The 9414-nt window shown below is 39.5% G+C and overlaps 1 pseudogene; it reads left to right on the forward strand.

The window, feature by feature from the left end:
* Positions 1–6357: 6357 nt before the first annotated feature.
* LOC100809920 (long chain acyl-CoA synthetase 6, peroxisomal-like) lies at positions 6358–9170 on the forward strand (annotated as a pseudogene).
* The last annotated feature ends 244 nt before the right edge of the window (positions 9171–9414 follow it).

A 9414-nucleotide genomic window follows, 5' to 3' on the forward strand; every position in this document is an offset into this window, starting at 1 on the left:
TGTGGTCCTGGAAGCAGGGAAAATTTTTTCTAAGAATACTCTCTTAAGGTCATCCCAGCTTGTGATGGACCTTGGAGCAAGGTAATACAGCCAGTCCTTTGCCACTCCCTCTAATGAATGAGGAAAAGCCTTAAGAAATATGTGATCCTCTTGGACATCTGGGGGTTTCATGGTGGAGCAGACAATGTGAAATTCTTTCAAATGTTTGTGCGGGTCTTCACCTGCAAGGCCATGAAACTTTGGAAGCAAATGAATCAGTCCAGTTTTAAGAACATATGGGACATCCTCATCAGGGTATTGGATGCACAAGCTTTCGTAGGTGAAATCAGGTGCAGCCATTTCCCTTAGAGTCCTCTCACGGGGTGGAGGTTGTGCCATGTTCTCAGAATGTGTAAAATCAGAATGCTCAGAATCAGAATGCTCAAAATTATAATGCTCAAGATCAGGATGTTCAAAATCACCAATAACAGAATGCACAGATTCACCAATAATGGAATGCTCAGAATGATCAAAAGGTATAAAACGATGCCTAACTAATCTATGAAATGTCCTATCTATCTCAGGATCAAAGGGTTGTAAGTCAGATGGATTGCCTCTAGTCATACACTACATTCAGCATGCACACAACTAGTTGCCTTGTCATGTAAATAAAGGTGTAGGTTTGAACTACAGCTATCCTCAAATGATATCCAAATGACTTGAAATTTTGTGAGCAACCTTATAAAATGATGAGAAGATAGCACAAAAAATTTCAGACAAAAATTCAAAGTCTAACTATGAAAGCTAAAAATGGTAGGTTAAGAAAAATAAGTGCATAAAACTTGAAAAATAAAAAACTTTTGACAGAATCGCTTTTTTTGGACGATGGAGACCTCAGCCGGCCTATGGCCAGCTCCCACGATGTTGGAAATTTTTTTCTACCCCAAATGCATATATAATAATTGCGATTCTGATAACAGGAGCAAAAGTTATGGCCGTTTGAAGTTTTGACAAACACAAAATTTGCTAGTTTTTTGGAACTTTCAAATCTGACCAAACTAAAGGCTCTAGCTATTTTTCCCACAAAATATGGATTAAAAGAAGTTACCACAAAAAAAATTCAGCCAAAAATAACAACCCTAGCTACTAAAACAAAAAATCACAAATAATTCAGCATGGGTGGTCGCTTAAATCCGTCGCTAAGGGATTTCTACTACTACTCTGGTTTGCCGCAAGCAAAAATGGTCGCTAAGTCCGTCGCAAAACACTATTTACAGCAAAACACCCAAGACTGAAACAGGGAAAACGCTTAATGGGAAAATTGAAACAGAACACACACTAAACAAAATATCAAGATACTAAACGACACTAACACACATACTAACACAATACTAACAATTAAACATAAAACACGAAAGAATTAAACACACAACGCTAGCTATTACGAACCTTTGGACACTGCTCCCCGGCAACGGCGCCAAATTTGATCGAGGTCGTACCCGAATCAAATAAACATGAAAATGCAGTAACTAGGAAGTGATCCTAGGTCGTTTCCCAACGAGCAGTGACAAACCAAATGTTCATAATATACTTGCCGTAACAGTAACGATTGGGGGGGTTTGTTTGTTTTGTGATTAAAGAGCAGAACAAGTAAACTGGAATACGAAACTACTAATATTAAAAACGGGTTGTTTCCTCTGATTCAGAAGCCATTCTCTTATCCTGGGTTATGGAGAATTTGTCCCTAACAGTCAACCACTTAATCCAACCCTATTTCAATTAACTAAGCGAAAATCAACTTAGGGTTTTCAATACGTGATTAGGCACCACATACACCAGTTAGCCCTTCGTCCATTAAGCATGAATGCAAGTTAGGCTCAGAGGCAATTAATCGAACACGAAGCGTGCACTGATTAATATTCACGAATTTGGGATAACTGGTGAAGGGAAAACTGCCAGGAAACCACATTACAAGCGAAACCTCAAAGAGAGTTGGGCTTCGTCTTCAAAAGGAAACAACACCAGAAAATCTAGCCTTCCATGGATTCAAACAGAAAACGCAAATGAAACATGAAGCAGAAACGTAAATGAACAGAAACGTAAATGAGCAAAAACGTAAATGAACAGAAATGTAGATGAAACAGAAACGTAAATAAGAGTAGAAAAAGAAGCAAGAACGAAATTGTAATTAGAAACAGAAAACGTAAAATTGCATTACATGAACAGTAGCATTAAAGCAGAAAAATGAAAACCCTAAAACAAAAGCTCTGGATAATGAATAGCATAACAGAATGCCTTGCACGAATCCCAAGGATGCTATTTAAAAAGAGTCACTCAAAGTCACTGGGCCCTATTACAATACTCTGGCCCAAAACGAAATAAACACTGAACAACATAAAATAAAATTGCGAAATTTCCTAATTAACTAAGGTAAGCGCTGCTTAATTTGCCCTCTTCAAGTCCATAACCAAAATCCGGATTAAGCCCAATGTTTCATTAATTCCTGAAATTAGATTAAAAACATCAAATTAGCTAAATGAGCCCAAATAATAAAACTGCCTGATTAATTGACAATTAAGACCAATCCGTAATTAAAATGGTGCAAAAAGGGTTTTGAAAATAGAAGAAAATGATGGCACATCACTTACCCTTATCTTCCTTGGGTTTTGAAGGTGCAGCCCCCAAAATTCCATGGGCTTGGTCCTTTCTTGGATAAGAATGAGAGGCATAAGATTTTGAAGAATGCTTTCTTTTAAGTTGTTGTTCGACTCTTATACAAATATGGACTAGTTCATCTAAGTCCCTATATGAAAGGAGTTCAACCTTGTCCCTCACTTTCATATTAAGCCCACAAAGGAACCTAGCTCTGATACCACATGATGTAGCTCCATTGGAGCTTGTAGGCATTGGATCTTTTTCATCAATGAAGTCTTTTGCTTCTTGAGGTCTGATTGCAACGGAATGGAGAAGGAGAAAGATGATTGGAGATGCCACTTCAAGGAGAAGATGAGTCTAGAAGAAGCTCCCCACCATAAGAAGCCATGGATAAGAGCTTGAAGGTAGAAGAAGATGAATGGAGGGAGAGGAAGAGAAGGAGCATGAAATTTAGTGCCTCAAAAGAGGTATGAACTTTGAAGTTTAATTCTCAAATGATCAAAGTTGGAAAAACGCATACACGTAGCCTCTATTTATAGCCCAAGTGTCATACAAAATTGGAGAGAAATTTGATTTTTTATTCAAATTTCACTTGAATTTGTGGAGCCAAAATTTTACTAATTATGATTAGTGAATTTTAGATATGTTTCAGTTCACTAATCCAAGATCAAGTAAAAGATTTTCCACTAAGTGTGCTTAGGTGTCATGAAGCATGTAAAGCATGAAGGACGTGCACAAAGTGTGACTATACGATGTGACAATGGGGTGTAGCAAGCAAATGCTCACCTCCCCCTCTAAAATTTAATTGGATTGGGCTTCGCTCAATTCAATTAAATTTATTTCCCAACACACACATCAAATATTCACTTAATGCATGTGAAATTACAAAACTACCCCTAATACAAAAACTAGTCCAGGTGCCCTAAAATACAAGGGCTGGAAAATCCTATATTTCTAGGGTACCCTACCTACATTATGGAGCTCTAAATACAAGGACAAAAAATAATGAAATCCTAATCTAATATGTACAAAGATAAGTGGACTCATACTTAGCCCATGGGCCCGAAATCTACCCTAAGGCTCATGAAAACCCTAGGGCCTTCTCTTGCATCTCTGGCCCAATCTACTTGGAGTCTTCTATCCAATGCCCTTGCGGGATAGGATTGCATCATTTAGGGTCCTGACAAGGTCCCCAAACGTCACTATAAATTAAGGTGAATGGACTAAATTGTTTATAATCCTTAGGGGAATAAGAGGAACAATAATGTTTTGCAAATTGACAAATTTCACAAGAAAACAAATTTGGATTTTTATTTTTAAAGAGATCAGGAAATAAATGCTTCAAATACAAAAAATTGGGGTGACCTAGCCGATAATGCCATAGCATTATTTCTTCATCTTCATGAATCATAATTGAATTGAGACAATTTTAGTGGAGTTTCTCCTTAGGACTAGACTCATCTTCAAAGAAATAGAGACCATCAACCTCTTTAGAACTGCCAATCATCCTCCCTGAACTCAACTCCTGAAATATACATGTAGAGGAATAAAAAATAGCCAAACAAATCAAGTCCTGTGTTAATTTACTTATAGACAACAAATTACATGATAAATTTGGGAACATGAAGGACATTGTGAAGGGTTAAAGTTTTAGATACAGGAATAGAACCAACATCAGCTATAGTAGAAAAGGTACCATTAGCTATTTTGACCTTTTTGTGACCTGCACAAGGACTATATGTGGAAAACAATTTTGAACAGTTTGTCATATGGTCAGAGGCTCCAGAATCGATGATCCATGGTGCTTTGGAATCAGGTTTGGAACTAAGGAGAGTAGCAGAGAAAGAGATGCCTTTTTGAGCAAAAGAAGAGGATGAAGTCACTGACATTTTTGTGGTAAAGAGTTTATGCATGTGCTCTAGTTGTTCCTTAGTGAACGGAGATGACTCAGAGTTGCCTTTCTGCTCCACATTTTCAGCATTCGAGGTTTGAAAAGCCCGACCCTCTCCAGTTGGTTTCTTTTTTGAGTTGGGTGGTTTTCCATGGAGTTTCCAGTAGGTTTCCTTAGTGTGCCATGGTCTTCTACAATGATCACACCAAGGTCACTTCTTTTTTTCTCCTTCTGGTTCGTGTCCTCTTGCAACCAGGGCTGAACTTTCAGCTTCTTGCATCTTTGTACCATTAGAGTTTCGCAGCATGATTTTCCTCCTGGATTCCTCCCTCCTAACTTCAGAGAACACTTCTCGCATTGACGACAGTGGTTTTCTGCCCAAAATTATACCACGCACCTCATCCGGTTCTTGATTTAAGCCTACTAAAAACATGTAAACTCTATCATTCTCTTCTTTCTTCTTGAACCTGGTTGCATCATTGGGATTTTCCCAATCATCCTCATAGCACTGGTCCAGCTCCTGCCAGAGAGTAACCATGAGATTGTAAAAGGTTGTGACATCCTTGTCTCCTTGTTTGGACTGCCACAACTAAGTCTTAAGTTCATAAATCTAAGAAGAGTTTTCTAGATCAGAATAGCAATCGCGGACGGCCTCCCACACATCTTTTGCAGTTGGGAGGAATAAGTATGACTTCCCAATGGAAGAGTCCATTGAGTTGATCAGCCATGCGATGATTAGTGAATTTTCTTACTTTCATCTTGGGAGAGAGGGGTCGGTCACTCCTGGTTGAGAGGTGTCTCCTATCAGGTAGCCCAACTTTCCCTTGCCATCAAGGGCCAGTTTCACGGATTGAGCCCATTCAACATAATTTTTACAAGCTGTAAATTGGTACCCATGGACAGAGAATCAGATATGATAGGGGATGATACAGTTTCATTACCACCAGAATTCGTAGAAGTGGTGGAGGAATTTTCTCCAGTCGCAACGTTTTTTTCCATGGCAAGATACCACAAGATTAGAGTCGAAGCTCTGATACCATGTGATTTTAGGGATTGCTGGGGAGAAAAACAATAGGAGAGGAAGAATAATTCTTGTATATTATTTAGGAATAAAAGATTTACATATATAGGCAAGGCTACCAATTACATAATAAATGCAGAAAGAAAAGTAAATAAAAAGGGATCAGATCAAATAAGAGAGATTTGATTCTGACCCAAAATAATAATAAAAGCATATCAAAATTGGAATAATATGATCTTGATCCGAATTATTCAATCTTCTAGAAAATTAATTGCAAAAATAAACATCCAGTTGTCTAATTAATTCTTAATATAGACATACAGCTGTCAACACTAACAATTGGTCTGACCAGCCTCCTCCTCCTCTACCTCACCATGCCAGAACACAATATCTGTCAGCCCACCATTGACCAACTTGAAGCAGTGACTCGTCTCACCCAGGGCTCTACCACCTTAACCTAGAACTACACCGCATTTTCCCAGGCCCAAAGCGCTTTGAATGGCAAGCTTGACTCCATCCTAGATTGTCTTGCTGCTCTCACTCCGGCACCCTCTTCTCCTACGTCACCTCCACCAAATGCACCCATGCCCAATATGCTTCTCATGCTAACTTTGCTTCCATGCCCCGTAGCCAGACAACAAAGCCACACACCCATGCCGACTCCACTCCCCATGGCTGGAAAAGGAGATGGTTCTTTTCACCGAATGTTTGGTCGATGACGCCGCCAAGGACCAGGTTGCCATGAACCCCGTCAATACCATCTTCGATGCTAAGCGTTTGAGTGGAAAGAGATTTTGTGATGCCTCCACTCGGAGTGATATGCAGCTATGGCCATCTAAGGCTATCCCTGGGCCTCCTGACAAAGCTATGATTGTGGTCTAATACAAAGGTGAGGACAATCAGTTCGCTGCTAAGGAAATTTCTTCAATGGTTCTCATGAAGATGCATGAGATTCAGCTTCCTTCCATTGATGTTGTTGGCGATCAATCTTTAGGTAAATCTAGTGTTCTTGAATCTTTGGCTGGTATTAGTCTGCCACGTGTTGCACTAGGGTACCCTTAGATATTAGGCTCTGGAATCACCCTCTTCCAACCCCAGAGCTTGTGTTGGAGTTCTATGGCAAGACCTTTTCAACAGATGAAGCACACGTTTCTCAGGCCATAAATGCTGCCAAAGATGAGCATGCTGGCCATGGCAAAGGGATTTCCAACAACCATTTGACATTGTTGGTGAATAAGAATGGCATTCCTGATCTTTCTACGGTTGATCTTCCTAGTATAACTCAGGTTCCAGTTCATGGACACCTTGAGAATATTTATGACCAGATTAAGGATATGATCATGGAGTATATAAAGCCGGAAGAAAACATTTTACTGAATGTTTTCTCTGTTAGTGCTGATTTTACTACTTGTGAGTCCATTTGGATGTCTCAAAGTGTTGACAACACTGGGCTCAGGACTTTGGCTGTGGTGACAAATACTGCCAAGTCTCCTGAAGGCTTGTTAGAGAAAGTTACAGTTGATGAAGTCAATATTGGTCTTGGCTATGTTTGTGTCCGAAACCGCATTGATGATGAAATTTATGAGGATGCTAGGGTGGAAGAACAAAAGTTGTTCGAGTTCCATCCACTTCTTTTCAAAATTGACAAGTCTATTGTGGGTGTTTCAGTTTTAGCACAGAAACTGGTTCAGGTTCAAATACAGGCTATGAGCACATCTAAAATGTTGCCAGAAATAGTGAAAAAGATCAATGAGAAGATGGCTAATAATATGCCTGATTTGGAAAAATTGCCAACAAACTTGGCTTCAGTTGCTGATGCCATGACCGCTTTCATGCATATTATTGGATTGGCAAAAGAATATCTTAGAAAAATTCTCCTTAACGGAGAATTTGATGAGTCCCCATATGATAAAAACATGCATCGCGCTCCACGTTCGGTTGAGGTGTTGGATTCCTCCTCAACTGATCTTTACAGTTGTGCTGAAAGTGATGCAGAACAGGGGTATAGTGTTGTACTCCTAGAGAAATTACAAACAGGAAGGTGGAATGTTTACAGATCTATACGATCTCCTCTGCAGCTGGTGACCAAGTTTCCTAATCATCCTGAAATTAGTACCCTGCACAATAATTTTGTGTGCTCAGTTGACACCTTTCAAGACTACAAATATCGGGGAACACGTGTCCGTGTTGATGGAACTGTTCGGGAGTACAAATGGATGACATATGGAGAAGTAGGTATGCCCCGGTCAGCAATAGGTTCTGGTTTGATTTATTATGGAATCCAAAAGGGCTCTAGTATTGGGTTGTATTTTATTAACAGACCTGAGTGGCTCATTGTTGATCATGCTTGCTCTGCATACTCATTTGTGCAAGTTATATTTTGTGTACCTCAAACATTAAAATTATTGCTGAGCTACTTGTCAGATATTCCAACTGTACATCTAATCATGGTAGTTGGAGGTATGGATGATCGAATTCCATCAGTTCCATCGTCAACTGGAGTTCACATTATTACAAATTCAAAGCTTCTTAATCAGGGATGCAACAACCTTCAGCCCTTTTGACCACCAAAACCTGATGGCATTGCAACCATTTTCTATACAGGTGGTACAAATACCACCTGGAACCCCAAAAGGTGCTATCTCAACCCATGGCAACTTTATTGCAAGTGTTGCTAGGAGTACTAGAGATGAGAAATTCGACCCTTCTGATGTTTATCTATCCTGTCTCCCTTTGGAATACATTTATGTGCAAGCAAACCAGGTCATGACAGTACATTTTGGCATTGCAGTGGAATTCTACCAGGGGGATAGTATGAAATTAATGGATGACATAGCTGCTCTAAAACCTACTGTCTTTTGTAGTGTTCCTCGGCTATATAACAGAATATATGCTGGTATCATTAATGCTGTTAAAACATCTGGTGGTCTGAAGGAGAGACTATTTAATATTGCCTAAAATGTTAAAAGGCGGGCTTTATTGCATGGGACGAACCCATCTCCTATGTGGGACAGATTAGTTTTCAACAAGATAAAAAAGAAGCTTAGAGGACGAGTTCGAGTTATGGCATTAGGTGCCTCACATTTATCACCCGATTTCATGGAATTTTGGAAGATTTGCCTTGGTTGTCGGATGACTGAAGGATATGCAATGACGGAGAGTCTTGTGTTATAAGTTGCATTGATGAGGATGACAACCTTGTTGGCTCTCCTAATGTAGCCTGTGATATAAAACTTGTGGATGTTCCAGAAATGAACTATACATCTGATGATCAGCCCAATCCCCGTGGGGAAATTTGTGTTAGGGGTCCCATTGATGAAGATGGATGGCTAAATACTGGAGATATTGGGACTCAAGGTTGTTTTTCCCAGCGGAGGGTGCTGATAGCAATACAGAGAGGGTTGATACCAGACCAAGCAGGAACATCAAGAGGCCCAATTATCTTTGTGATTACGTATGAGGGGACAGCACTAGGCTAAGGACAAGTACAAGAATATTTCTAGATTTCCTTAACCAATTCTGTTATAACAATCTGTTCAATTCTGTTATTACAATTTAGCGCACTCACAGAGGGACACAAGCACCATTTAGCTTGTGCTGCTTATAAATATGTATCCAGAATTGAAATGAGAATATGAGAAATTTCCACTATAGCTTTTCCTTTGTTATTTCTGCTTAGAATTAGAATCGTAGTTCCTAACACAAACAATTGGGTTGTCAACAGTACGAAACAGAGAAGAAATTCAAACAAAGAATAGAACAGAGAAAAAATGGTGACTGGTGCAGAGAATAAAACTTCAAACGGCAATGGTGGGAGGCAGATGACTCAGATAGAGGTCAGAGGGAGTATAACAGTGGTTAGGAGTCA

This window comes from Glycine max, chromosome 15, assembly GCF_000004515.6.
Source record: "Glycine max cultivar Williams 82 chromosome 15, Glycine_max_v4.0, whole genome shotgun sequence".
Classification (NCBI taxonomy): domain Eukaryota; kingdom Viridiplantae; phylum Streptophyta; class Magnoliopsida; order Fabales; family Fabaceae; genus Glycine; species Glycine max.